Genomic DNA, 26,348 nt, shown 5'->3' on the forward strand with positions numbered 1-26,348 from the left:
CGTGTGGTTTCGATGTCTCGCTTCGGGGTCGTGCTATATCACCGAGTGTCTGCCTGCGGCTGGGTAATCTCCTTTGAATGGGCGATATTCCCCTATGGCAAACTGATTCGATGTCTCCTCTGTCTGTGGTTTGATAGAAAGGGATGCCTGGCTATTGTGCAAAGTGATGTTGGTAATGTCTTAATTTTTTTGTTTCTTCTCCTCACCTGTCATCAGCTGGTAACAGGATTGCATCTGAGTGCGAAACTTTTTTAATATTTTTGTTTTGTTTTTTTTTCAGGTCGAATTTTATTCGCATTTCGTCGAATGTTCAACGCAGGCGAGGTGGATCGACTGTGATTTTAACAAACAATTACAATCTTAAAATATCAGCAAAGATTCATTCTGTCGAGATACACAGGTTATCAATATGGAATTTTCGGCGTTATACCGCTTGTCGGTTCCTCCTTGCCCTGTATTACAGTAATAACTCATTTTGATGAAATCACGAGAAAAGTGCGATTAGATTTTAGAATATTTGGTTTCAACTGACTAAAGGCTCGTGCCGTCATCAGTAAGTATTTAAGTTTTATATTATTTTGTTTCAGACAGGGGAAATGCAATTTCTGAAGTGCAAGGAAGTCGTCGAATTTAATGATGAGTTACAGCGTTATGTCAACAATCGCAGCATTTTGATCCATTTTTAATATTTTATGATTGTATGGTTCTAAGTTATAAGGCGAAGTACAATCACTTAAAATCCGTGAAACGGCACATAAGAAGGGATCATCCGATGATTTTTTTTATTAAAATACTTTACACGTGTTAATGAGTGAAGGGAAAGTCGAAATTAGGGGTGGCTTGCTCCCTTCTTATGTTAGTTAAGGAATGGGTAGGACGCGAAATACATATTGGATCGTATGAATAAAAACTAGCATGTGCCCAAATAGTAGTAAATGCTCGAAAGCAAAGTAAACGGTGTGTCGCACAGTGGTCCCAAATAGAAAAAAGACGGTCATAACTATTTTCTGGCTCCCAGTTACGTTTTTGTGCTTCGGTGTCTTCAGAAAAGTTTCATAAAATTTGTTTGCGCATATTTTGAGATAGGCACCATAATTCTCATTAAGGTGGTATAACAAGTTTTGAGTATCTTTTTTTTTTATTAAATGATCAAAAAATTTTTTTCTTCTTTCAACTTATACAGTAATTCATTCGGAGTAACTTTGCTGAAGAAATTGTTTATCGATATATTTTTCAATGCAAGATATAACTGTGTGAATAAAAATGGACTCTAAAATCAAGTTTTTTAAGTTTTCTTCACAGGATCAGATTTAATCACTTAGGTATGTTCTAGAAAGTTTTAGATATCATCAAAACACACAACTTTTGTGAACACACCAATGGTGTTTGGCGTAAAATTTAGGATATAAAAACATATTTCAGTTAAAAAATAGGGTTTTTCTGCATCATTTTGTGTTTGAACCGGCAACTTCCAGCAGCCAATTTTTGGATATGTTTTACAATATAGTAGAACCTTGCATTTGAGAAAAAAATTGGAGTCCTATCTTGAAAGATTTGTATCTGAGCTCAATCAACATTCACAGGAAAAACGCATTGTCTTCTATCTCGCCATCTTAGATTAATCCCTAAAACAGAGAAAACGCGTACACTAAGTCGATAGCATGCAAATCAATGCATACCCCCAGCAGCATGTCGACAATTAGCTTAAATTTCAATGGTTTTTTCTTTTGATTATATATTCCTGTTAAAAATTGGAAAAAAAATACACGAATGTTTGAAAGTTTCATAAGGAACATTATATTATTAGTATCGCAAATTATTCTACACAGCAGAAATAATCGTCACTGCACTCCACTTCATCTATCGATAAATCTGGTTCATTACTGATCTCCAACGCAGTTTCTTTCAATAACTCCTTTGCTTCAGCAGGTAACGCTTTTATTTTTTTTTTGAAGACGCTTTACGCATGCTAGAAATAAGGGGGTCGGACGAAACTAGCAATCTAAAAAAAACGTCTTCCATTGTTTTGGACCTGCTACATTTTCGGCTAAAATCTCGACGGAACTTCTTGATATATTTGTTGCAAGCCTCCTGGGCCTCTTCAGACATTTGTCCTATCGGCAACAAGGAAGACTCTATGATTTGCGCTCCATGTATATTTTTGAATGTGTTTACACATTACAAACAAAAATATCTCTCATTTTCCAATTGGCGGCAATTGGTGGCTAGTTTTCAGATATGTTTTACATATTATAATTTTGTATGAGAAACCGAAAACCGGGCTAATGCATCAATTCATGTCAAACTTAATATGATTCGACAGTTAAAAAAACTGTTAATTGTCAATCAATATGATATACGTTTCGTATTTCATTCATACAATATATGAAAGTACTCACATTCGCTGGAATAATCCATATTCTTTCCGGTAGAAAAAAAAAACAAAATCCTTTCGGTAAACTTTTTCTATTTTTTCGCAACGCGCTCACGTTTCGACCTGTTCGACGTTTGTGACTCTAGCAGGGTTGCGGGATGGCATGCACATATGTCATATTTATATTACACTGAGAAATAAATAGATGCAGAGTTAGCGTTCCTTTTATTCCCGTCTCTTTTATTCTGCTGTGATTTTTATGCATCTTCTAGAATATACTTTTAGTAAGCATTCAATAAGAGGATAGACCGAATATGCACAATGCTTAAAATTTACAGCATAAGAAACGAAAAGCAGATAGAAAAGTATGCTATCGTTGAATGAAAAAGTTCTGCGTGTAAGTTAGCATGCTGGTGCCAGTATTCCACATGCTAGCAGCACCGTGTTAACCCTTTCCTAATACTAAAAATATGGAGTAGCCGAATTTTATATTGACAATAAGTGGTGGCTGATAAATCCAAGATGACGAGATAGAAGACAATGCGTTTTTCGTGTGAATGTTGATTGAGCTCAGATACAAATCTTTCAAGATAGGACTCCAGTTTTTTTTTCAAATGCAAGGTTGTACTATATTGTAAAACATATCCAAAAATTGGCTGCCGGAAGTTGCCGGTTCAAACACAAAATGATGCAGAAAAACCCTATTTTTTAACTGAAATATGTTTTTATATCCTAAATTTTACGCCAAACACCATTGGTGTGTTCACAAAAGTTGTGTGTTTTGATGATATCTAAATCTTTCTAGAACATACCTAAGTGATTAAATCTGATCCTGTAAAGAAAACTTAAAAAACTTGATTTTAGAGTCCATTTTTATTCACACAGTTATATCTTGCATTGAAAAATATATCGATAAACAATTTCTTCAGCAAAGTTACTTCAAATGAATTACTATATAAGTTAAAAGAAGAAAAATTTTTTTTTGATTATTTAATAAAAAAAAGATACTCAAAACTTGTTATACCACCTTAATGAGAATTAAGGTGCCTATCTCAAAATATGCGCAAACAAATTTTATGAAACTTTTCTGAAGACACCGAAGCACAAAAACGTAACTGGGAGCCAGAAAATAGTTATGACCGTCTTTTTTCAATTTGGGACCACTGTGTGTCGGTATGAATAACAACGATCAAAGCATGCGCTATATTCGAAAAATAAAAGCTAACGTTTACTTCAATTCAAACTGTAAAGCATTCCCAATTCGTTGTCGTCGTGAGGTTTTTCTTGTATATTTCCGAGAAAAAAACGAAAAATGGAATCAGGAAACCCAACGCTCGGTGAATATCTGGACGAAAACCACATTCGGATGGACCAAATAGCTGCAAATAGTACGGTAAAATCACAAGAGTTAAGCGTGTCGAGGACTTTTTTTTTGCTCTTTGTTTGCAAAAACACGGATCGGTTTTGTTTCAAAAAGGGCAAACTCCCGTTTAGAAATCAATGAAAAAGAAAGCGGTTCAAGTGGTTGTTGAGCACATTTCAAGGAAGAAAGGTGTTTCGCTCACCGAACAGCAAGTTCTAAAGAAGCTGAACAACTTAAAGAACCGGGTGAAAGTGAAATCCGACGGAAAGGCAACTGGAAATAAAAAAATCGATTTAAATCGTGGTGAAAAGATCATTCATGACCTTCTCGGAGCTGCTGAAAATCCAGCAATATCCAAAATTCATTGTAAGTACCATGCTCACGGAATAATTCGCCCGCATAGTTACTTTTATTATTGATGGTTTAAATAGATGGTGCATCTATTGGAACGTGCAAGAAATCCGTAAGCTATCCCGATTCCGATGCAAGCGATTCTGGTTCTTTGAGCCCAGGAGAAGGGACTTCACAAGATAAACGAAACTTACCATCTGAAGCATCTACGAGTTCCAAAGCCTATAGAAGCAGTCGACAAAGAAAATTGATGCTATCGAAAGGATCCATTCGAACAAAACACCAGGTATAGTGAAATGTTTTCTGTCATATTTAAAATACGTCTAAATCAGCAAACAATCAATCACTTAAAAAACAAGTCATAAACTCAAATCTTCATTAATTCCTATTTTAGGGGTATTTTGAGACGACAGAAACGGCTACTTTGAGCACACCAGATTTGCAGCGCCTCGTGCTTGTAGCAGTTGAATTATTTTACTGAGCAAACTGAATTGACAAAAAAGATAGAACAGGTGCTGTCGAAAGCTGACCAGATGTTGAGATCACAAATCTCCAAGAAGATGAACAGTTTTCTGGAACCATTCATTCGGAGGGAGTAGATAGTGAATGCGACAATCATCGATCAGATGATGACTACAAAAACCAAAACCACCAACCGGATACTGATACGGACGATTCTATTTAATCTTATTAATTAACGAATTCCAGAATTAGTTTAAACAAACATTTGAATGAAAAACGTTGACATCAATAACTTAATGTGGGTGAACATGCAGGTTATCAAAGTCACCACGGAATACGAAAACGGGCTTCAATTTGAAATCATTTTTGGAAAAATAGCTGGAAGCGGAGAATTTTAGGTAAAACCATCCAATCTTGTTCTCCATACATCAGTACATGGTTTAAAAATATTAAGCTTGAAAAAAATGTGTTGCGTCTAAAAAGATGTAATGATTACTTTGAAAAGTGATCAATGTCACCCCGGTTTACGGTACCGTTGTTGTTGGGGGGTATTGGGATTTCTGTATGGAGGCATGATCCAAGCAATTCCATAGCCATCATCACCTAGCAATAAGGCTTCGGCAGGATTCTCATGCATTACCTGAAACATTGATGAATTTTTCCATATTCTAGAATCGTGTGCAGATCCTGGCCATGTACAATCATTAGTGGTGAACATTTCGTTTGCATCATATGTAGCTTGTATATTGAACGATTTTAAACCTTTTCTATTCACATATTCATCTGCATGTTCATATGGACTTTGAATAATGACATGAGTACAGTCCAATGCTCCTATTGAGTCCGGAAATTTGAACTTTCTACGCCATATATTTTTAGCCGCATCCAAATCTTCTTTCGTGACCGGAAATTTAATCCAATTAGAAGATTTTGATGCAATTTTTTGGCATACGTTCCAAATAGTTTTGCTGACAGTCGTTTGAGGTATTCCAATATCTTCCCCAACACCAACCTAGAAATATGCACATATTTCATAAATTTAACGTTCTTAGATGTATAACAAAAAGCTGTTTTAATATTCCAAAACAAAACTGTTTACCTGGAATCCGGGATCTCCAATATATCGAAGAAAAATTTGCATCTTTTGGAAATTACTTAAAGCACCGCCTCTAGTTTCATGAGATGAACCGAGAAAATCAGCAGCTAACCATTCGACATTATTTTCTGTAAACTGGTTTAACTGCCTAATTCATTGCTACGTCGTGTTCTATATATTTTACGACGTCGAACACTAAAATCCATAAACATGGCCATTTTTGTGTTGGATCACCAGTAAGTTGTGTTCTTATTGTTTCCAAGAAGCAACGGTTAGATGGATTTTCATAGCACGTACGAAAAAATAGCCTACTTATCACAACTACTTTAAATAGGTATGAAATTTTGAAAATGTGTTAGTTGCTGCGAAAAACACATATTTCATTGACATAAATGGTTACACGTAAGATGTTAGAAAATATTAGAAAAATAACTGTAAATTCACTGTAACTGTAAACTAACACAAACTAATTCTTTATAATATGCATATGGGTCATTCCGCGCGAAATGATCGAATATTGTGCAAACTTTAAATAGGCCTTTGTGGATTTAAACCTATTTTGGAGAGATTGTTCATCTACGGTCAATATAAAACCTGTTTCAATCCACCTATCGGTGCAATTGGGCCTTTCTCACTTCTGCATGACCGATTATTTTCAATATAATTGTGGAAATGTCTATTACATTCTTAATACACTTTGCACCTACACACGCTCGCCAGCCGCGGACCTGATGTCCTCCTTACTTCCCTAGCTACGCTCCTGTAAAATCCATAAATCCTATGTCAGTCGAAAGAAAATTAGATTGACGATTTTCAGAGTGATTGCATAACCTTTCTATATGAGCAAGGCACAGGCAAAAATTTGCCAATATACAAAAAAATCAATCTTTGTCAATTTTTTTTTTTGAGTTTTCATCAAATTTCGACGTTTCATGCATTTTAAAGACACTTGACATCAAAAATAAAAAATCGATTTTTAAATTTTCCTATTCAGCTCCTCCTTCATAACTCAGGTGGTCGCACTCTTCACTAGAGATGGTCGGGTTCGGGTTTTTAGACCCGACACCCGGACCCGACCCGAACCCGACGGGTTTCGGGTCAGGTTCGGATTCTATAAATTGAAGCTTTTCGGGTTCGGGTCGGGTTTTCAAAATTGAAATTCTCGGGCTCGGGTCGGGTCCGGGTTTTTAAAATTTTGAACTTTCGGGCTCGGTTCGGGTTCGGGTTTTTCAAATTAGAAAATGTCGGGGTCGGGTCGGGTTCGGGTTTTTAACAAAACAACCAAACCATTTCTTGACGCTGTCTATACACAAAACCCAGTCTCTTTTTATACTTCGTGATACGAATGGAAGACACATATAACCGTACCAAATGGTAGCACCTTTAAATCGCTAGAATTCGTCGTATTTTCTGGTGCCCAAATATATTATTTTTTCATTCTTGTATAAAATTCTGTCTCTTCAGATTCGCAAACTGACTGAATTATTTTATGTTTTAAAAGAACATTCATGAGATAGAATTCAACAATACGTGTTTCACATCTATAATCTCTTTGCGATTTATTTTTCATGATGATTAGTAATACATCAAGTCAACAGGAATTTATCGGAAAACATTGGTTCAACTTTCTGTTTTAAAATATTAATTTCGACAGGTACTTTAAAACCGATACGTAGGCCGTGGTCTGAGTAAACGCGTAAAACTCGGCTAAAGCGTACAGCAATTAGTATCTAAAGCAAAGTTGAAATCCTCGGGAAGTAGAAACAATTAAAACCAATCTATAGATCCGCTCCTGATTGGTCGTTTTGACAGTCGCGAGAAATCGATGGGTGTCGAGAGTGCACTGAATGGTAGTACTTTTTGCTACATATTGAATAATAATTGTTCATTAACCCTACAACGGTTTCGTGCCTTTTTCTTTAAGTAAACGGTTTTGTGGGATACATTCGTGCCCCAGAACTAAAATCGCTCTAATATGCCGAATTTTTATTAAATTTTATAATTAAATTGGATAGTTTTATTCTAAAACATACAATTTTACACAAGTTTTTCGCTTACTATGTATCGATGTTTTGCTTTTAAAACAAGATATAATAATGTTTTCGGAATTATGTAAACATGATAAAACATTAACGTAAACGGTTTTGTGAGGTACATTTGTACCCCAAAGAAACTTTAAGCGGGTACTGTTAAGTTGGTCAAATGCAACAAATAGGTTGTACCTGCTTTAGTGGGAGTTTAGTAACAATCAAATTGATTTATGATAAAGATTGCTTGCAGTTAAAATAAACTGTAACCATTGACTAAAAAGGGCGTTGTAGCCCGGGGACGATTTCGTAATTCCCATATATTGAAATCACTAATTTGATGGTACTGCTGTGACCAATTACCATAGCTATTTTAATACATGTGATAAATCATACAAAACTGCCTTGCAGGAATGGTTTTTGATGCAAACTTAGAACTTTTGGTTAAGTACGACGGGCAAGGTTGTTTGAAACTGTTACCATTAAGTTGTTTGTTTCCCCATGAGTTAGTGACCGATTTATTCTACTTTCCGGTTAAGATATCGACGATTTGTAAGTTTCTCATATTACAAATTCGACGTTCAATAATAGCATTTTTTTCTTTTTAAAATAATAGCAAATAAAAATAGGGATTCTATTGACCAGTGATTCGTTTTGCCATAGGCAGATTTAACTCAACACGTATGGTGCTACTTCAGCTTCGAGTGATTCTACTATTCTAAGATGACCCTAGGGTGCCTAAAATTAAAAATCTTCGAGATCTTTGGTGGATTCTCCATATTAGCAAGTTAGGTTCGGATCGGGTTTCTCAAATTAAAAATTTTCGGGTCGGGTCGGGTTCGGGTTTTCAAATTTTAAAATTCTCGAGGTCGGGTCGGGTTCAGGTTTTACAAAATTTTCATTCTCGGGTACGGGTCGGGTCCGGGTTTTCTAATTTTGAAAATTTCGGGCTTGGGTCTGGTGCGGGTTTTTCAAATTTTATAATTTCGGGCTCGGGTCGGGTTCGGGTTTTTCAATTTTCAAGCTCTCGGGTTCGGGTCGGGTACGGGTTCAAAAAAATTGAAACCCGACCATCTCTACTCTTCACTTTCAAAAAGGCAAGTTATAATAGTGACTTCAAGAAGCATCACTCATAAGACCAAACGAAATCGTAAGACTCGTTTTTGTCGTTTTACCAGTGAAAGTGAGCATATAATTAAAGAAAAAGCTATGCTTGTCACTACTCGACCAAAACACAAAAATATAGCACCTACTTTTTTATTCATACCAGAATAGCGTTTACTATGTTCGAAAAAGTAAAGTCACATGCTCGAAAGTTGTTTGTAGTAAATGCTGTTTTCATTCATACCAATGCTACTTTACTACTAGCATCTGCTAGTTTTTAAAGTAAACTCTTTTTTATTCATACGGCCCATTGTATCATTGAGTTTCCGACTTCCGATTGTCTACGTCGGATTTCTGACGTCTGATTTTCGACATCGGATTTCCAATGTTGGATGTTTAACGTCGTAATTTCTTTCGTTTCTGTTTTTTTGACGTAGGACTATGTCTTTGTTTTCGATATGGGTGGTGCACTTTCCAAATTATACAAAAATGGCATGGTCCAATTTTAAACGCATATAATTCAGCCATCTAACGATAAATTTTAATTTTTTGCGCATATCGCCCTGAAATACTTCCAAGAATGTATTCCAATATATAAACGCAAAGATTTTTGATATCATGACATTACCCTTCCGGCAGTCGCGCTAGTGCACTGAGTGCACGCTGCTTGAAAATCTAGCGAAATCGTCTTAGGGCACCAGTGGCTGCTCGTTCAGTGGGCCATAATCGCGACTTCCGGAGGGTTAAAAACTTAAATAATGTACAACCTACTCAAAATATCACAACTCTTCTATGAATGACGTCATCATCGACTATTTAAAGAATGGTTTGGACGGACAAGCTCAGTTGCCTGTTGAACGACGGAGCAGACTACTGCGCTGTGTGTTTTCACAGTCAGTAGCTGAGTTAGAAGTCCGTTACACTGGCCTGTGGAGGTACGCTACCCAATACCGTCCAACACACGACTGAACTTGTTCGTTAAAACACTATGCTTTTTTGTGTTGTGCTCGTTTCCAGCGCACTTTTCTGTACAACTTCGAACACAATCATTTGTACACAAAATCGCTTGTACATTCGAGTTCCATTTGCAAACACGGTTGACATAGTGTCGTGGTACTAGTTGTCTCTTTCGCTCTACCCATCATCAGCTATGACTCATTTGCTTTGTGCGCTTGGATTCAATGTTTGAGGCGAATATGTAGGTAGGTATATCTAATTTGTTAGCAGGGTTATCATATTCACAGATTTTTCTGTAATGTCACAGATTTTTTCACAATTTTTGATCACATACTCTTTTTTACAGATGGCGGATTTTTGGCATTTTGATGAAAATTTCACAGATTTTTGGAAATGTTATAATTTTTCATAAATTTTTCGGAAATTTATCACAGATTTTTGTCCTGTTTCAGTTATCACAGATGGTAAAAAGATATTTTTGACCGAAACACAGATTTCAATGTGGCATCCCTGTTTGTTAGCGGTTGCATACGTAACCTGCATGATAGCAATCGTTGCGTAAAGACGAAAACTTTCTTAGTAACAAATTTACGCAAATCGATGGAAAGCACAAAGAAAGTTTATTATTTACGTTCGATCAATTCATTGATTAATTTCTACTTCACGTGATTCATTTCCGCTCAGCCTATCCTATTTTGATTCTGCTAATAGGTACATACTACAAAGCCTATTTATGAATGAATACACTGCCACTCGAAAAACCGTTGCAAAAACGCATCTAAGTCCACATATAAATTTTTTTTCGATTCTTGTATATTTATAGTTTCGATATATGATTAAGACCACTGCATTTGATCCATGTGTATGTATAATTTAGAAATGTTACAATAATGGAAAAATATAACTAGAAAGCTTGGTCTATACATGAAATGTGATTATATTGTCTAAAATTAGATTTTTCTTCACCGGGTGCTATAAAGATTTAGTTCCAGATATTAGTTCGGTCACGGTTTTCTTTCATCTTCTTTCATCAGATCTTCTCAAATAAGTTTAATCGAATTCGATCACCTACTGCAAATGAAATGACTTGATAACCAAGAAGGTTTGGTTCAATATGTAAAATTCGATATTAATTGGTTGTGCTTAAACTATACGCAATATATTTGATTTATTATTACTCTAAATGTACCAAGAAAATAAATATTTTACATTAAGTGGTATAGTCCTACGTATACAGTTCGTGCAACCCCTTAGAGCTGCCGCCATAGTTTTTAAATTTTTATTTCAGAAACCAAAATTCAGTACCGTCTTTACGCATGGGCCCTCTGGGCCAGGGCCAGGGGCCCCGAGCTTTTGGGGGACCCCAACTTAGGGTGAATTAGAATTATTCTGAAGGCTTTGTTCCAAAAAAAATAATAGCACTCAATTGTTTGCAACTCTATAGCGTGTGGGTAATAACGGATCAGTTGCTCGTATTCGCACATTGCACCTTAACCCATGTGACATTTTAAGAGCATCAGACAATCAAGCGAAGTGATGGTAGCGGCAGGAAACGAGGTACTGCATGACTAGGATGGTATTGGACAAATTCAAACGTCAGCCCAACATTTCGATTCAAGTTTCAATTCGTTTTGAGCAAAAACAATGAAATGTTTTCTACAACATATAGAAAGTTCTAAAGGCACCAACCAGGAGCGGCAACCAACAAGTTGACAAAATTTGTACAAGAAAGCTGTACAAAAAGTGGAAGAGGAAGATGTCGAAAGTCGGTGCACAATACTTGTTTGGCAAGCGATCCGCGCATGTGGCAAATTTTCATTTCTTCATTACATCAGGGATTGTACACTTATTTTTTTCTACCGCATCTCAGCTTTTTTCGCATCTTTTGCCGAAATCTCAACAGCTGAGATCTCAGTAAACAATTTTTTTGCTGAGATCTCAGTAAAAGTGCCGTATGATAGCTGATGCTCGCAAAATATTTCACCGAAAATCAGCAAACAAATCTCACTTTGCTGAGATTTCAGTTTCTAAATTTGCTGACTACACAGTTGTTGGAAAATTGCCGATGCGAATTCAGTGTGTATGTGAATGGACAAATCTACATGAAAACCTCCAAAAATGAATCCTGGACTTCTTTAGGTCTCAATATACCTTCGCGGTCAGATTAGGCATTTTCCACTATGCCGTCGTAATCTTGTACAGTACCAATTCGCCGCAGTTGTGCTGTCTTATGACAAACGCCATTTTGGGGTAAACTTAGTTAGGCCACATCACGTGTCTAAAAGATCTCTCCTCTCGTTTTCAGAATTTTGATATTCTGCTTGGTTACTGAGATATAGCAAAAAACAGGATGGAAAATTTTAAATTTTTTGCTTCTAATGACTGTGTCTGGGGATTAACTCAAGGTATCTTGATATATAAGATGTTTTTATGTGTAAAATTATCTAAAGAACACAATGGCATAATTACTTTCAAAACAAAATTACACGAATTGTGAGAAAAATGTAGTTTAAGTTTTAAACTGGAAATATAGCACATTTGGCAACACTGTAACCAAAAATAACTATTTTTGCTAGATTCTCTGACTCTTTTCCTTCAAAATGCATCTCACCGATTGTTTATAGGCCAAATTAAACCATAGATATGAATAAAAGTTAATAGTTGATGATTTTTTTCTATGGAAAATTTTCCATGCACGATTATGACACGCCATACAAATTTTGTCTTCTATACACACCTATGACACGTGTCAGTGCGACTTTTGTTTACATTTATAGTTAAAACTCGCAACATAGTCAAGCGATCTTCATAATATTTGAGAGATTAATAAAGAATAGATAGAAGCATCAATTGTCTTCTTTGAATTGTTTATACCATTTATAAGTTTCAAGATATTCAATCTCAAACTTTAAAAATCGTTTTTCTCGAAATGAGCTAACTGGCGCTTGTCATAAGATAGCACAACAACGACGAATTATGTTATTTTGTACGACATTCCGCCCTATCAAAAATTTTTTAGGCCGTCAGTATCAGGAATCAGAATATACTGACTCAAATGGAACGTAGTCCGTAGGGAGTCGAGGATTTGTGCAGCATGCATTCGATGTGTTTCCTATTTCGACTGATATTGAAATAATGTTTTTAAATTCAATTTTTTATTCATTTATTCTTGAGTTTACATTTTGTATAATATTGCAGTCTAAGTGATATAGCATATGATTGTCGTCTTTGATGCGCTTTGTTGGTAGATGGTTGCATCTCTGATTTTGAATGAACTCCTAAAAGTTGTGGTAGTGAATTATTGAAATGAATTGTGTTGCTCATATTAATAGGTTCGAGTAATTCCGATGTTTTGCTATGTTTATTTGTTTAAGGGGTATATAACCTTTTGAGATGCGGGAAAAAAGGAAAAAGTTTGAATTTTTATAAACGTATGTAGCTATATTTTTATGAAATACTTGTTATACGTTTAGCGTAGTACAATCACAGACTAACAGACATAACACTCTAAAACAAAGCTTCGCCCGCTTTAACGGTCATTTTAAAAATATTTGAAGTTGGGACTGTGGCCACATTTGAAATTATGGCGCCACTGACATATGAACAAGCATATGAGGGATAGACCACTAGTGAAAAATTGTTCCGAAACCTGAGGGAACCCACCAGCAAAAGAGTGTTTGGGACTGTGAATAAAAGGTGGAGCTAGTGTTCTGCGAAAATTGTCGGATCGATGTTTTTTGAGGGAATTCTCTCATAGTGTTATGTCTGTTAGTCTGTGGTACAATATCCAATCCACTTGAGAAAATAAAAAACTATTAATAATTGTCGAAACTATAGCAATTTCCGCAAAACGCGTTTTTTCAAAGAGATTTGCCGTGACTACGATTCCAGTCCAACAGCTCAACAGAAATCATCAAACTTAAAAAATTCATTAGTATATGTACCTGTGGTGTCCTTGAACGATCGATTAAAAAAAATCTTCTTTTTGGAAACGGGGACGATTTTTCCAAAAAAAGTCACTATTTTCGTCTGAAAAAAATTATTAAAAAATTCATAACAATAACACGAATATTTTGACGAAAAAATGGGATCGTTCAAGGACACGGCAGTTAAATTACGAACAAGTCAAAAAAAATTTGAGATCGGTTGAAAACTTTTCCAGCAATCGTAGTCACCGCAAAGACGCTTTCGGGAAACATGATTTCGCGATAATCGCGTTTAAAGTTTCAATTATAAGCAACACCTCCATAAGGGAGCAAGATGAAAAACGCTATAACTTTGCGTCCACTGCTCCGATCTCTATAAAAATTTGAGGTAACATTCTTAAGAACCTGAGCTTTACGATAGAAGAATAAAAAATAATTCGATTTTTTGGCCGACCTGAACATATATGTATAACCCCTTAAGTAACAATGAAGGTATGGAATATTTGTACTTTCGAAAGGTGAAAGGGCTAATTATTGTTATTATTATTTTTCCTTTCGTCTCTTTCTGTACTGAGTGCCTATCACCGACACCAGAGAGGCGACTCTACCATCAAAACCCTAGACTTTCCGCTTAACTACTAGCGCCGTCTTTGAGATACTAATTCGTTAAATATGAAAATTTTAATATTACATATAATGTACTTGTTTGCTATCTTTGCCTCTCAGAACCGTTTACTACAAAAGAAAGCACAAAACTTCTGTCAGAATATGTAACAAAAATCTACTTCACCAACAATTTTTGCAGTAAGAGACACTATTTCAAAGAATCGTTCTATTTCTGAGGCGAAAAATGCGAATATCTAAAATGGATGAACCTCGAATCGCACAATTTGATTTGACATAAAATCAATTGGTTTCAATGGCTGCAATATTCAATATTGTCATCTGTAAATGTAGTTGAATCATGATTGAAAAAAATGTGACTTTTTTATAAATCTGGCAATTGACTTTATCCAGCTGCATCATATCAGGAACAGTAAGAAATTGAGAACAACATTATATGAATCAATGTAACTTTTGTAAATCACGTAGTCGTCATCTATTAACAAATAGGATTTTATTGGCATATTGGTAAATATTTTTCCTAGATTGTCATAGTGTAAGGACAATTATTGAATGAATCGTCGACATTGTACACACCAAAAAAATCTGAATTTTATCGTTGACGTAATTGCAAACATGACACAATTCAACAAACCGTAATTTACGAAATGAAGGAACATTACCGTGTTCCGTTTAATTTTACATGAAACATATACTTTACATGCGCAATAAGATAAAATTAAACTTCCTACCATTCAGAATAAACGCTGTATATGGAGTAAAATTACATGATTTACGAAATTAAACGTCATGTAAAATTAAAATCAAACGTAAAACTAAGTCATTTTTGATGCTCGTATATGTCAGGGTCAGGAGACGTAAATTTACACTATTTTTTCTAGGTGTGTAGTGTTGACGTTTAACCCGCCTTACTCCATCATACCTCATTATTGACGGAGGCACTCTTCAGCCTCAAACATCGTATTAGACTTAGATCAATGAAGGTCAGATTATATCATATGGGAAGCAAATAACGCAACTCTATACGCATTTCACCAGAGTTCGAACTCCAACAACCGCATATAGTGTGTTAGGCCATTTGCCAATTTCGGTCAAATTAGTCAGAAATGCTAATATCTTTTTAAGATCTATCAATATTATCTTCCGTTTTTCGACGGTACCTGGAAAATTACAATGATGGAAACATAAATTTTTTCTCCATATATTTTGATTTCTACAGTATTTTTAATCTCATAGCGGTGTAGATGGTTCCCTGATGCTGGGAATCATTTTTAGATCATCCTACTCTACAGCAATTTATACCTGTTGAATTATAGGGGCCCCTCAGTTCAGTTGTGCCCAGGGGCCCCGAGTGGTATTAAGACGGCTCTGCCGGAATTACGATGCTGGATTTTCGACGCCATATTTTCAACGTCGCATTCCCAATGTCGGGTTTTTAAAGTCGGAGTTTCTTTCAATATGTTCTTTTTGTTTATTTCAGGAACGACGATTGGGTGATTTTCGACGTCGGATTCACGGCGTCCAAATTTCTACGCCGGTTTTTCGATGTCGGAGTTCCGATGACGGATTTACGACGTCCAAATTGCCATGTCGGATCTTCGACGTCGGATTTTCGAACGTTGGATTTGCGATGTCGAATTTGCGATTGGGTTTCTGACGTCGGATTTACGATGTCGATTTTTCGAAGTCGGAATTCCTACGTCGGATTTTTGACGTCCTATTTGCGATGTTGGATTCACAATGTCTGGATGCCGACGTCGGTTCTCCAATGTCGGATTATCAAATTTATGCGTCGGATTTTCGACGTTGGGATTGCGATGTCGGATTTTCTACGTCGGAATTATACAAAATGGAATTTTGACGTCGGATATGCGATGTTGGATTTTCGACGTCGAAATTTCGTCGTCGGATTTCCGACGTAGGATTTTCGATATCGGATTGTCGAAACTCGGATTTCGCATTTTCCATTGTCGAAATCACGACGTCGGATTGTCTACATCGGATTGCGATGTTGGATTTTCCACGACGGAATTTTGATATCGGAATTCCGATGTCGGATTTTCGTTGTCAGAATTTAGAGGTCGGAATTTTGCTGTCGGATTTTCGACGTCTGAATTTTGACGTCGGATTTTCAACGTCGGAATTCCAACACGAGATTTTCGGTGTTAGATTTTTGGCTTTGGATTTTCGACGTCAAATTTTCCTTATCGGATTATCGACGACGAAATTCTGTCGTCAGATTTTCGAAGTCGGAATTCAGACGCCAGATTTGCGATGTTGGATTTTCGATGTCGAATTTGCTATGTCGGATTTTTGACGTCGGAGTTTCAATGTCGGATTCGCGATGCCGGATTTTCGTCATCGGATTTTCGACCACAGACTAACAGACAACACTATGACGGAATTCCTTCGAGAAATATCGATCCACGAATTTTACTAGAACACTAACTCCACCTTTTATACACGGTCCCAACCACTCATTTGCAAAATGGTTATCCCTCAGATTCAGGAACAATTTTTCACTAGTGGTCTATCCATCGTGTACTTGCACATATAACAGTGGCGCCATAATCTCAAATGCTGCCACAGTCCCAACTAAAAATATATTTGAAATGGCCGTTAAAGCGGGCGAAGAATTATTTTCAACTGTTATGTCTGTTAGTCTGTGTTTCGACATCGACTGACGACTGATTTTCAATGACGAATCTATTGCATCTGATTTTGGACGTCGAATATTCGATGCCGGATTCTCAAAGTAGGAATACCGAAGTCGGATTATTGACGTCATGTCAGATGATCGATGTCGAATTTTCTACGTCGGAATTATGACGCTGGATTTTTGACGTCAGATTTCTTACGTCGGATTCCCAATGTTGCTTTTTTGACGGCGTAGTTTCTTTCATTCTGTTTTTTTATATTTGTTTGTTTCAGGAACTACGATCGGGCGATTTTCGACGTCGACTTTACGGTGTCAAAATTTCTACGTTGGTTTTTCGACGTCGGAATTTCGATAACGGATTTGCGACGTCGACTTTGCCATGTCGGATCTTCGACATCGGATTTTCATCGTCGGATTTTCATCGTTTCAATATGTTTTTTTTTTGTTTATTTCAGGAACGACGATCGGGTGAGTTTCAACGTCGGATTCACGGCGTTAAAATTTCTACGCCGGTTTTTCGATGTTGGAGTTCCGATGACGGATTTACTACGTCTAAATTGCCATGTCGGATTTCCGAACGTTGGATTTGCGATGTTGAATTTGCGGATTTTTTAAGTCGGAATTCCGTCGGTTCTCTACCGTCGGATATGCGTCGCTAGATTTTCGACGTCGAAATTCCGTCGTCGGATTTGTGATGTCGGATTTTAGACGGATCAATTGCGATGTCGGATTTCCGACGTCGAAAATCCGGCGTAAGAAATCCGACTTCCAAAATCCGACCTCAACAATGTGACGTCGGAATACCGACACAGACAATCCCACATCGGAATTCTGACCTCGCGAATCCGACATTGGTAAAATCTGGCATCGGAATTCCGAAGTTGCCGAAATCCGACATTGAAAATTTCGACAACGTGACGTCGAAAATCTTTTATAAAAAAATTGAAGTCCGATTTTCAACGTCGAAAATCCGGCGTGAGAAATTCGACATCAACAATCTGACATCGAAAATCTGACGTCGGAATTCTGACATAGAAAATCCCACATCGGAATTTCGACGTCGAAAATCCGACCTCGAAATTCAGACGTCGAAATTTCGATGTCGAAATTCCGACATCGCAAATCAGACGACAAAAATCCGACATCGTGAATCCGGCGTCGAAAATCCGACATCGCTATTCTGTTCTTGAAAATCCGGACGTAGAAAAACCATCATAGGAATTCCGACGTTGACAATCCAACATCAAAAACTCCGACGTCGGAATACCGGTGAAGAGAACGCCGGCGTCGAAAATCCGACGTCGGAATTTCGTTGTCGCGAATTCTACATCGGAATTCCGACATCGAAAACCCGACCTCGGAATGCAGACGTCGAAAATGCTACGTAGACGTTTATACGTCGAAAATACGATATCGCAAATCCAACGCCAAAAAACCGCTATCGCAAATACGGCATCGCAATTCTGAGGTCGAAATCTGACATTGAAAACCCAACATCAAAATTCCGACGCCGGAATTCCGGCGACTAGATCCGACGTTGCGAATCAGGCGTCGAAAACCCGACTTCGAAAGTCCGACGTCAAAAATCTGGCAACGCAAATCCGACGTCGATAATCCGACATCGCAAATTAGACGACGAAAGTCCGATGACGAAATTCCGACGGCGCGAATCTGACATTGGAATTCCAACGTAGAAAATCCGACATCGGAATTTCGTTTCCGCATATCCGACGTCGGGACTCCCAACGACAAAAATTTGGCGGAATTCAAACGTCGCGAGTCCGACGAAATCCAATATCGCAAATCCTAAGTCAAAAAATGACGTCGAAAATCCGACAGCAAAAATCCGACATCACAAATCCGACGTCGAAATTCTGAAGTCAAAAATGCGACGTAAGAGATCCGACGTCAGAAAACCGACGTCGAGAACATATCATCTTTAATCCAACGTCGAATATCCGGCATAGGAATTCCGACGCAGAAATTTCAACGTCGTTAATCCCACCTGATAAATTTGAAGTCAGAATTCCTACATCTAAAATCCGACGTCAAAACTCCAATGTCGAAAATTCGACAGCGCAAGTCCGATGTCGAATATCCGGCTTCGCAAATTTGTCATGAGTTTTCCGACTTCGAGAATACGACGTCGAAAAATCGACGTCGAATTTCCGACGCCGTGAATCCGAAACCGCAGATTCGACGACGAAATTCCGATTTCGGATTTTCGACGTCGGATTTTGGCGTCGCTATTTAGACGTCTGAATTCCAAGTTCTGATTTTTGGCGTCGAAATTCCGTTGTGGGATTTTCCATGCGGGAATTCTGACGTCAGATTTTCGACGTCGTTAATCCGACCTCAATTTCTTATGTCGGATTTTCGACGTCGAAATCACGTCGTCAGATTTTCGACGTCGGAATTTCACATTTTTAATGTCGGATTTTCCACGTCGGAATTCCGACGCCGGATTTTCGTTGTTGGAAATCTGATGTAGTTCATCGACATCCAAATTCCGACGACGCATTTGCTTTGTAGGATTCTTGGCGTCCGAATTTCGACGTCGTATTTGCGACATCGGATTTGCGATGTCGGATTTCAGACGTCGTATTATCGTCGTCGGAATTTCGACGTCGAACTTTCGATCTCATAACTCCGACGTCGGAACTCGACGTCGGAATTCCGATGTCAGATTTTCAATGGTGGAACTCCGACGTCAGATTTTTGACGCCGAGATTCTGACGTCGAAATAACTTCGTCGGATTTTTGATGTCGGGTTTCTCATGTCTGATTTTCGACGTCGGAAATCCGACTTCAAATTTTTGACGCCGAGTTTTTGACGTCGAAATGGCTTCGTCGGAGTTTCGACGTCGGACCCTACGTCGGAATTTTCATGTAGGAATTACGACTTTTGAAGCCGGGTTTTCGACGTCGGATTTGCGATGTCATATTTTTGACCTCGAATTTCGAGGTTAGAATTCCGATGTAGGATTTGCGACGTCGGGAATTCGACGTCAATTTATTGACTTCGGATTTTCGGTGTCGAAATAACATCATCAGATTTTCGACTTCGGAATACCTGTGTTGGAATTTCCACGTCGGATTTGCGATGTGGGATTCGCGTCATCAAAATTCCAACGTCGAATTTGCGTTGTCGGGTTCTGTACATCGGAGCTGTGATGTCTAATTTTCGGCTTCGCAATTCTGACGTGTAGTGTGCTACTCGTCGTGTTCGGACTCGTGACGTCGGGATTTCTACGTTGGTTTTTCGACGTCTTATTTTTGACGTCGGTTTTTCGACGTCGGATGTTCGACGTGTGAGGATTGTTCAGTCCTTAGGTAGCTGAAGCAAAGATGGATGGCTCTGTAAAGAGCATTTGTTTTCGCTGAGATGGCCGGGAATCCATTATCTATTTGATAGTCCGTCACTGTTGGTAAACATGAGTTGCAGAGTTTTCGAAGACTACATGCGTAGTGACCACGTAGCAATCCGGTACGACACAGGTCACCGATATGATGATATTAGGACAAGGACACCGATCTCTTTGTTTAAGTACTACGCGCATTCTTTTAACTTGAATGAGAGTTGAAATTAGGGTTGCCACCCTCCGGGTTTTACCCGGAAACTCCGGAATCTGAATTATTTTGCCTGACCTTCCAAATGATTTTACCAATTATTTTAGATTTCATACTTAAAACAGGGAAAATGAAAAACAAAATCAATCCTTATCACAACTTTGAGAAAAATATTCTGCTATTATATATTTCAAAAAGTCGTTTAAAATTGTTTAAAAAAGTCAACTTACTCCAATTTCACGAAATCATCTCATTGTTGCAGGTGATTATCGGTAGCTGCTGCTTGGTGTCACAGAGTTGGTGAGAAAGCGAGTGGTCTTTTCCGTTCGGTTTTGTGAACTACAAAGAGTTTTTGACTTGCAGCTAGGGAGGTGAGTTTTCCTCCTTTAGTTGCGAGTTGCGACCCTGAGTGACGAATCCTCTCTTTGCCTCTTGCAAAGGTTCTCGGAAGATAGTGGAATGTTCTTTCTAGGTTATAGCTTGTTTACTTAATACTACTTCTCGAATTATTAACCCCGGAAAATCGAAGCCCCAAGGATAAGCATGATTCAGTCCTGTAATTGCCAATGTGGTACTTTCACGAAACCTGTATGTCGTGCTCAGACCAGCGATCGAACGAAGTTTGTGTAAAGTATATTTTTAATGTAATTAAGTTGTTTCAGTAGATGTGATCACATCCCTATCCAAATTAGTAGTAGTATAGTTCTCTAGAAAAAAAGACTACCATTGTTGCGACTTTGTTATGAATACTTGTCATTTGATAACGAAACGCAAACGCTCGCAGGTCCGGTTCAAATTGAGAGCCCCCGCATAGCTGCAAGAGTAACTAAGCGCGCCACTATCAACCGTTATCATCGTTTATTCGCGCCACATGAAAAAAAAGACTTGTATCAAATTATGACAGCCTCGTTGAAATGGCTTTCATACGCAGATGCAACGAGCCGCGTTCGTATGTATGTAGAGAATTCAACGTCACACTGTAAACGTGCTTGGGGCCTGCTGCTGTTCGTGATTGGACACGAATCCACACTGGCAACGTGGCGTCCCCATCTGCCAGCTAAACGAGCCAATTCGCATTCGATAGTAGCAACCGTTGAGCCGACACCGTCCGCATGCACATTCGCGCCTGGCTCCCCAGTGGTTTCATAGTAGCAACGAGGGAGTCCCACTCGCAACCGACGGACACTAAAAACATAAAATTTAACTCGCTCACCACATGATGCACGGTTGCGAAAGATTTAAAAAGACCTCGACAAGTGGAATTTAAGAGGTCTCGCTACTAGGTAGCCAGGAATCCCAAGAGCCGCCGCACTGGGCCATTCGCGTCGCGTTCGCGTCGTGTCGTGGGCAAGAAAGCAAGCTCGGTCGTTTAAAGAGCTGCTGGCGAAGTGTGTGACGTTGCTACCAAGCGAGCAAACGGTATACATATTATGGGTGTGGATACCAACTGGAAAGGCGATTCTCGGTGAGTCAATACACAAATGAGGCATGGTACAAACTGTAGGAACATAAACATTGAAGAGGAAGGTAAATAAAGCAATATTACATGATACAGATATGTATAAACAAAGTAATTTTCTTTAACTCATCTGAGCAGTCAGGTGGTTGAGTTTAAACTTTGTTAGATAAATAGAAGATAATAAAATTTATCGGCATTGAAGTGATTTTTTTGCGAGTGTTCCGTTATCCGTTAATACAAAATAACCCTACAATTTGGGTATCATCGTTTGTAGCTAAAGGGTAAAAGTAGGGTGTTATGTTCGTATAAAATGTATGTTATCGATGATTTCAGATTTTGATCTACAGTACATCTGAGGAATGCCACGAAGATCCGTCCGAAAATCTTTAAAATCGTGACCGACCATCTTATATTCCAATGAAATTTTACACGTTTCACCGTCATGCAAGACTAAATATTTTCCACAGGTAATAAGATTATTTTGACTCAAGAGCAACTTTTCAAAAGGGCGTAAACGTTTCTACGTGTATGAATTTCAATTTTTTTTTGTTCGATTATTGTATTTTATACAGCAAAACTATCTGAGAACGAGTTACAGGGAATGAATACTTCTGTCTGAAAAAATATACACTGAAAAAAATGTTGTGCCATTTTTCAAAAAAACAAAAATTTATGATAAAAATTTAAATTGCGAAAAAACCCATTTTTTTAATTTTTTATATTTTGTTACCAAAAACCTAAAGAGAAAAGAAACATTTTGAATGTGATTGCATGATGGAGAAAAAATCGGTAAAAAAGTTTTTCTAACAATAACTTCGTACATGTTTTTAAATCTTCATACTAATAGACATACAAAATTGCAATTCTATTACAGAATATAATTCTAAGCACCATTTAAAATCAAAATGCATTTAACAAAAATCTTCCAAAATGCGATAGTTTTCGAGATATTTGAAATTTTGCTCCTTCAAAAACAATTAATTCGTGTAATTATGCTCTTTTTAAAAGTTACGCGTTACCCAATCAAAAAATGTCAAAAATTTAATGTTTATCGTTTTAAAGACGTAAGAGCAACTTTTTTAGTGTATTTGGATCCTGGAGAAGCTTTCAATAAAAAAGTTTTCCTAACAACAACTTTTGACATTTTTTTTATAATTCTTACTATTTGCAGTCAAAAATACAATTTTCTTTTTGAATATGATTCTAAACGCCAATTTAAAACGAAATGCTCTTAACAAAAAATTTCTAAAATGTAGTAGTTCTCGAGATATTTTAACTTTTGTTTTAACAACACAATTATTTTGTTTTATTACGACCTTTTCATAAGTTAGTCGCGTTTCTCCATCAACAATAATAGGTTTTTCAAAAGACCCTGCGAACTTTCCTGCAACTTTCTCTTTGACATCAAGGCGATATTGTAAACCATTTGAAAGTTACATGAAACTTTCAAGATTTTTTCCGAGGCCCGTAGGGCCTAATCTTAAATACCAATCGACTCAGCTCCACGATTTGGGACAATGTCTGTGTGTGTATATAACGGACAAACTCTCATTCGTGTTTCTCAGTAATTGCTGAACCGATCTTATCCAAACCAATTTTAGATGAAAGGCCTATCACCCAGACAGAAAGCTATTAAATGGTTTTTGATTCTAGTGTTTAGTTTCCAAGATATAAATGAGCCAAATATTAGCGAATTTCGTATTTCATTTTTCAATCTACAACCGCTAGAATAACCACCGAACAATTCCTAGTTGTCTAGATGGAACTTGATCACTTATCGGTGCAAAAATTTTCATTTGCGCGAACCTTCTGACTTATAACCATTGGATGGATCTGAAACATATCTCGGAAAATGAAAAGCGAAATGAATAACTCCAAGTAGTGGTGTAGCCAAGAGGATGCTTTGGGGTTTAACCACAACCCCCCCCCCCCCCCCCCCCTCACCCAAAAAAATGGATTGGGTTTGGAAATTTATTGATGCTGACTGATTTAATTCAATATTACAACGATAATTATCTGATCAGTACATTGATAACCTATTGTTTGAAACATCATGAGGACATATGACAAATTGTGGGTATGCGATCCTGATCTGTAACTGATCTATTGGTCTCACAGTTGTCTAATAACATCCATATCAAATACTTACCTAAAACATTCCAATAGAATCTCATTCCAGAATTCTGAAATCAATCATAAATAATAATCATAATTTCTTATCATATTGAGTTCAGTTTTGAAGGGGTGTACTGTAATATGGATTAGAGTCTTTTTTTAATTGGAAGCGAAACTGGAATTGCTTTAGTGTCTATGAAACTTAGAACTGCTCACCGAAAAATAGCATAACTTTCAACATTTGCTGAAATTGTTTTTATTTTGGGAATGCGTCGAGTTGAGACGAAAACGTTATAGAATTAATAACGAGAAAACCACCTTCCAAAAGTAGGGGAATTTATGAAAAATGGCGTTTTCCGTTCCGCCCATTTCGCAGGTTTAGTATCTTCGATGAATTTTACAAACGTTAAACAGCACATCATTTGATAAAATAATTTTGGCGTTATATCCTCAAAGAAGTATTAATGGCGAATTTACTCTTCAAACAAATTTAGTTCCAGACTTGATGTTTTCAGCAAAATTTTGGAGAGTGCAATTACAAACCACTTTGTTGAAGATATGAAGGGTCCATGTGTTCAAGGTATTAACATATTTTAGGCTATTTCTATTTAATTTTTAATTAAATTATTATGATTTTACTATTTATGATAAATCTCTTCTATTGTTTATAAATAAAATTTGCATTTTATCCAAAGCTTGAGTTTGTGAAGCACGCAATGGAAAGTTATTTTAGAAAAAAACTAGATTAAGGAACACTTTGTAAATATCTCTTTATAACTCGATATACTCCATATACGTAGTATTCATGCCTACAATAAAGTTGTTTTAAATGAAAGTCTCAACAAATTCGCTAAAGACTTAGCGAATAGTTATAAACTTAGAACGGAAAACTAGGACTAGGCAGGCTCATATGGACATGATCGAAAGGAAATGTGAAGAATTCTTTGCCTTCTGCTAAGTAGGAGTTGGGCGTTACACCCAAGTCTACCGCATGGTCTATGTTAGAACATAACTCATCATCGTCTTTTACCGCCGACACCGGTCTCAAATTTGCCGAAAATAACCCACAAAATCGATACAGAATTTTATAACTACAAAAAATGGCGGTTTCGTAATTCTGCCATTTGGACAGTAAGTTAGATTTTCACCAAATCCCCACCAAACCGAATTTCTGACTACGCCGCTGACTCCAAGTAAGCAGAAACCAAATTCGTTCTACACTCGTCCACAAGAAACTTCTTCGAATATTGCCTATCTCTTATAATACATTGAAGACCCGATTTGATCAGCCCCCATTTTTATCAGCCTCATATGACAATATGTTTGATGGGCTCTAGCAAACAAACAAGGCTGAATTTGAGTTAATCCTTTTTTGACCATGTTTTTCTTATCTTAAAGATGCGAATATGCTAAAATAAAAAAATTATTTTTTTTTTAGTTTTTGCGCTAGAAGACTGTATTAAATAATCAGAAATAGTTATTAGACTACATCAAGGGAAGGGAAGAATATTTGAGCAGCTTCAGATTATTATAAAGGAAAAAAGTGTCGCGATTTAGTCAATGCCCCCATTTTATCAGCCTAAAATACACCATGGAGATGATAAGAACGGGTTTTTACTGTATTTATTAATCACAGTAATAGGTACATTCCATTTTGTGAGGATATTTAGGTAGTGTTCAAGGGGTTATTTTATCGACTTCTTCCAAAATTCGGCGAACCTATTCCCATTCGTGCGATAGTTTATGTTAGAAGGGTATCCTAAATTTTCAGCTTTTCCTACACAATATTACAAAAGCTTCTTAAACAACTGTTCCAAATAAGATTATGTAAATTATAAAACATTTGAAAATTTTTAATAGAAGTGACGAAAGGTTATCGAAAAGTTTCGTGAAAAAGAAAATTCCAGTAATGATAATGATTTTCCCTAACCGGTTTCGAGAGTTTTTTATTTGTTCTTTGGCATTAGGATTAGGGATAATAATTCAGATCAAAGATCGAAGTAAAGTTTGAACTATGCACGCATGCACTTCAGAGGTAGCGAGATATCAAGAGCTGAAATTTCAGTGCTTAGTTCTCAGCCGCGTTGGGAACTTGAGCAAACGCTATTGAGAGTATGAACTTCAAATCCATTCGAAAATTTGCTTTTCGAATTTTTTGACTCAGCACAACATATATAATACCTTTAGGAAACTTCAGTTTTCCCAACTCAATGCATTGATTGAAGAATCTATATATGTTATTAACGGAGCATTAGCTATAA

General features: G+C 37.1%; 1 protein-coding gene and 1 pseudogene across 2 annotated transcripts in view; one reads left to right on the top strand and one right to left on the bottom strand.

Moving 5' to 3' along the window:
• The first annotated feature begins 329 nt into the window (after window positions 1–329).
• The window catches only part of LOC131679051 (coiled-coil domain-containing protein 170), a 115,447-nt gene continuing 89,428 nt past the window's right edge, over window positions 330–26,348 (top strand). Inside the window, exon 1 of one of the 2 annotated variants that reach the window (XM_058959593.1) lies at window positions 330–553. The gene's annotated coding sequence lies outside the window, so the exon portion shown is untranslated. Of the gene's footprint in view, window positions 554–21,655; window positions 21,979–26,348 lie in introns of those variants that run through there. The other variant, XM_058959592.1, reaches the window with a different exon arrangement.
• LOC131679633 (putative nuclease HARBI1) lies at window positions 5,065–5,864 on the bottom strand (annotated as a pseudogene).

Source organism: Topomyia yanbarensis, chromosome 2 (genome assembly GCF_030247195.1).
Source record: "Topomyia yanbarensis strain Yona2022 chromosome 2, ASM3024719v1, whole genome shotgun sequence".
Classification (NCBI taxonomy): domain Eukaryota; kingdom Metazoa; phylum Arthropoda; class Insecta; order Diptera; family Culicidae; genus Topomyia; species Topomyia yanbarensis.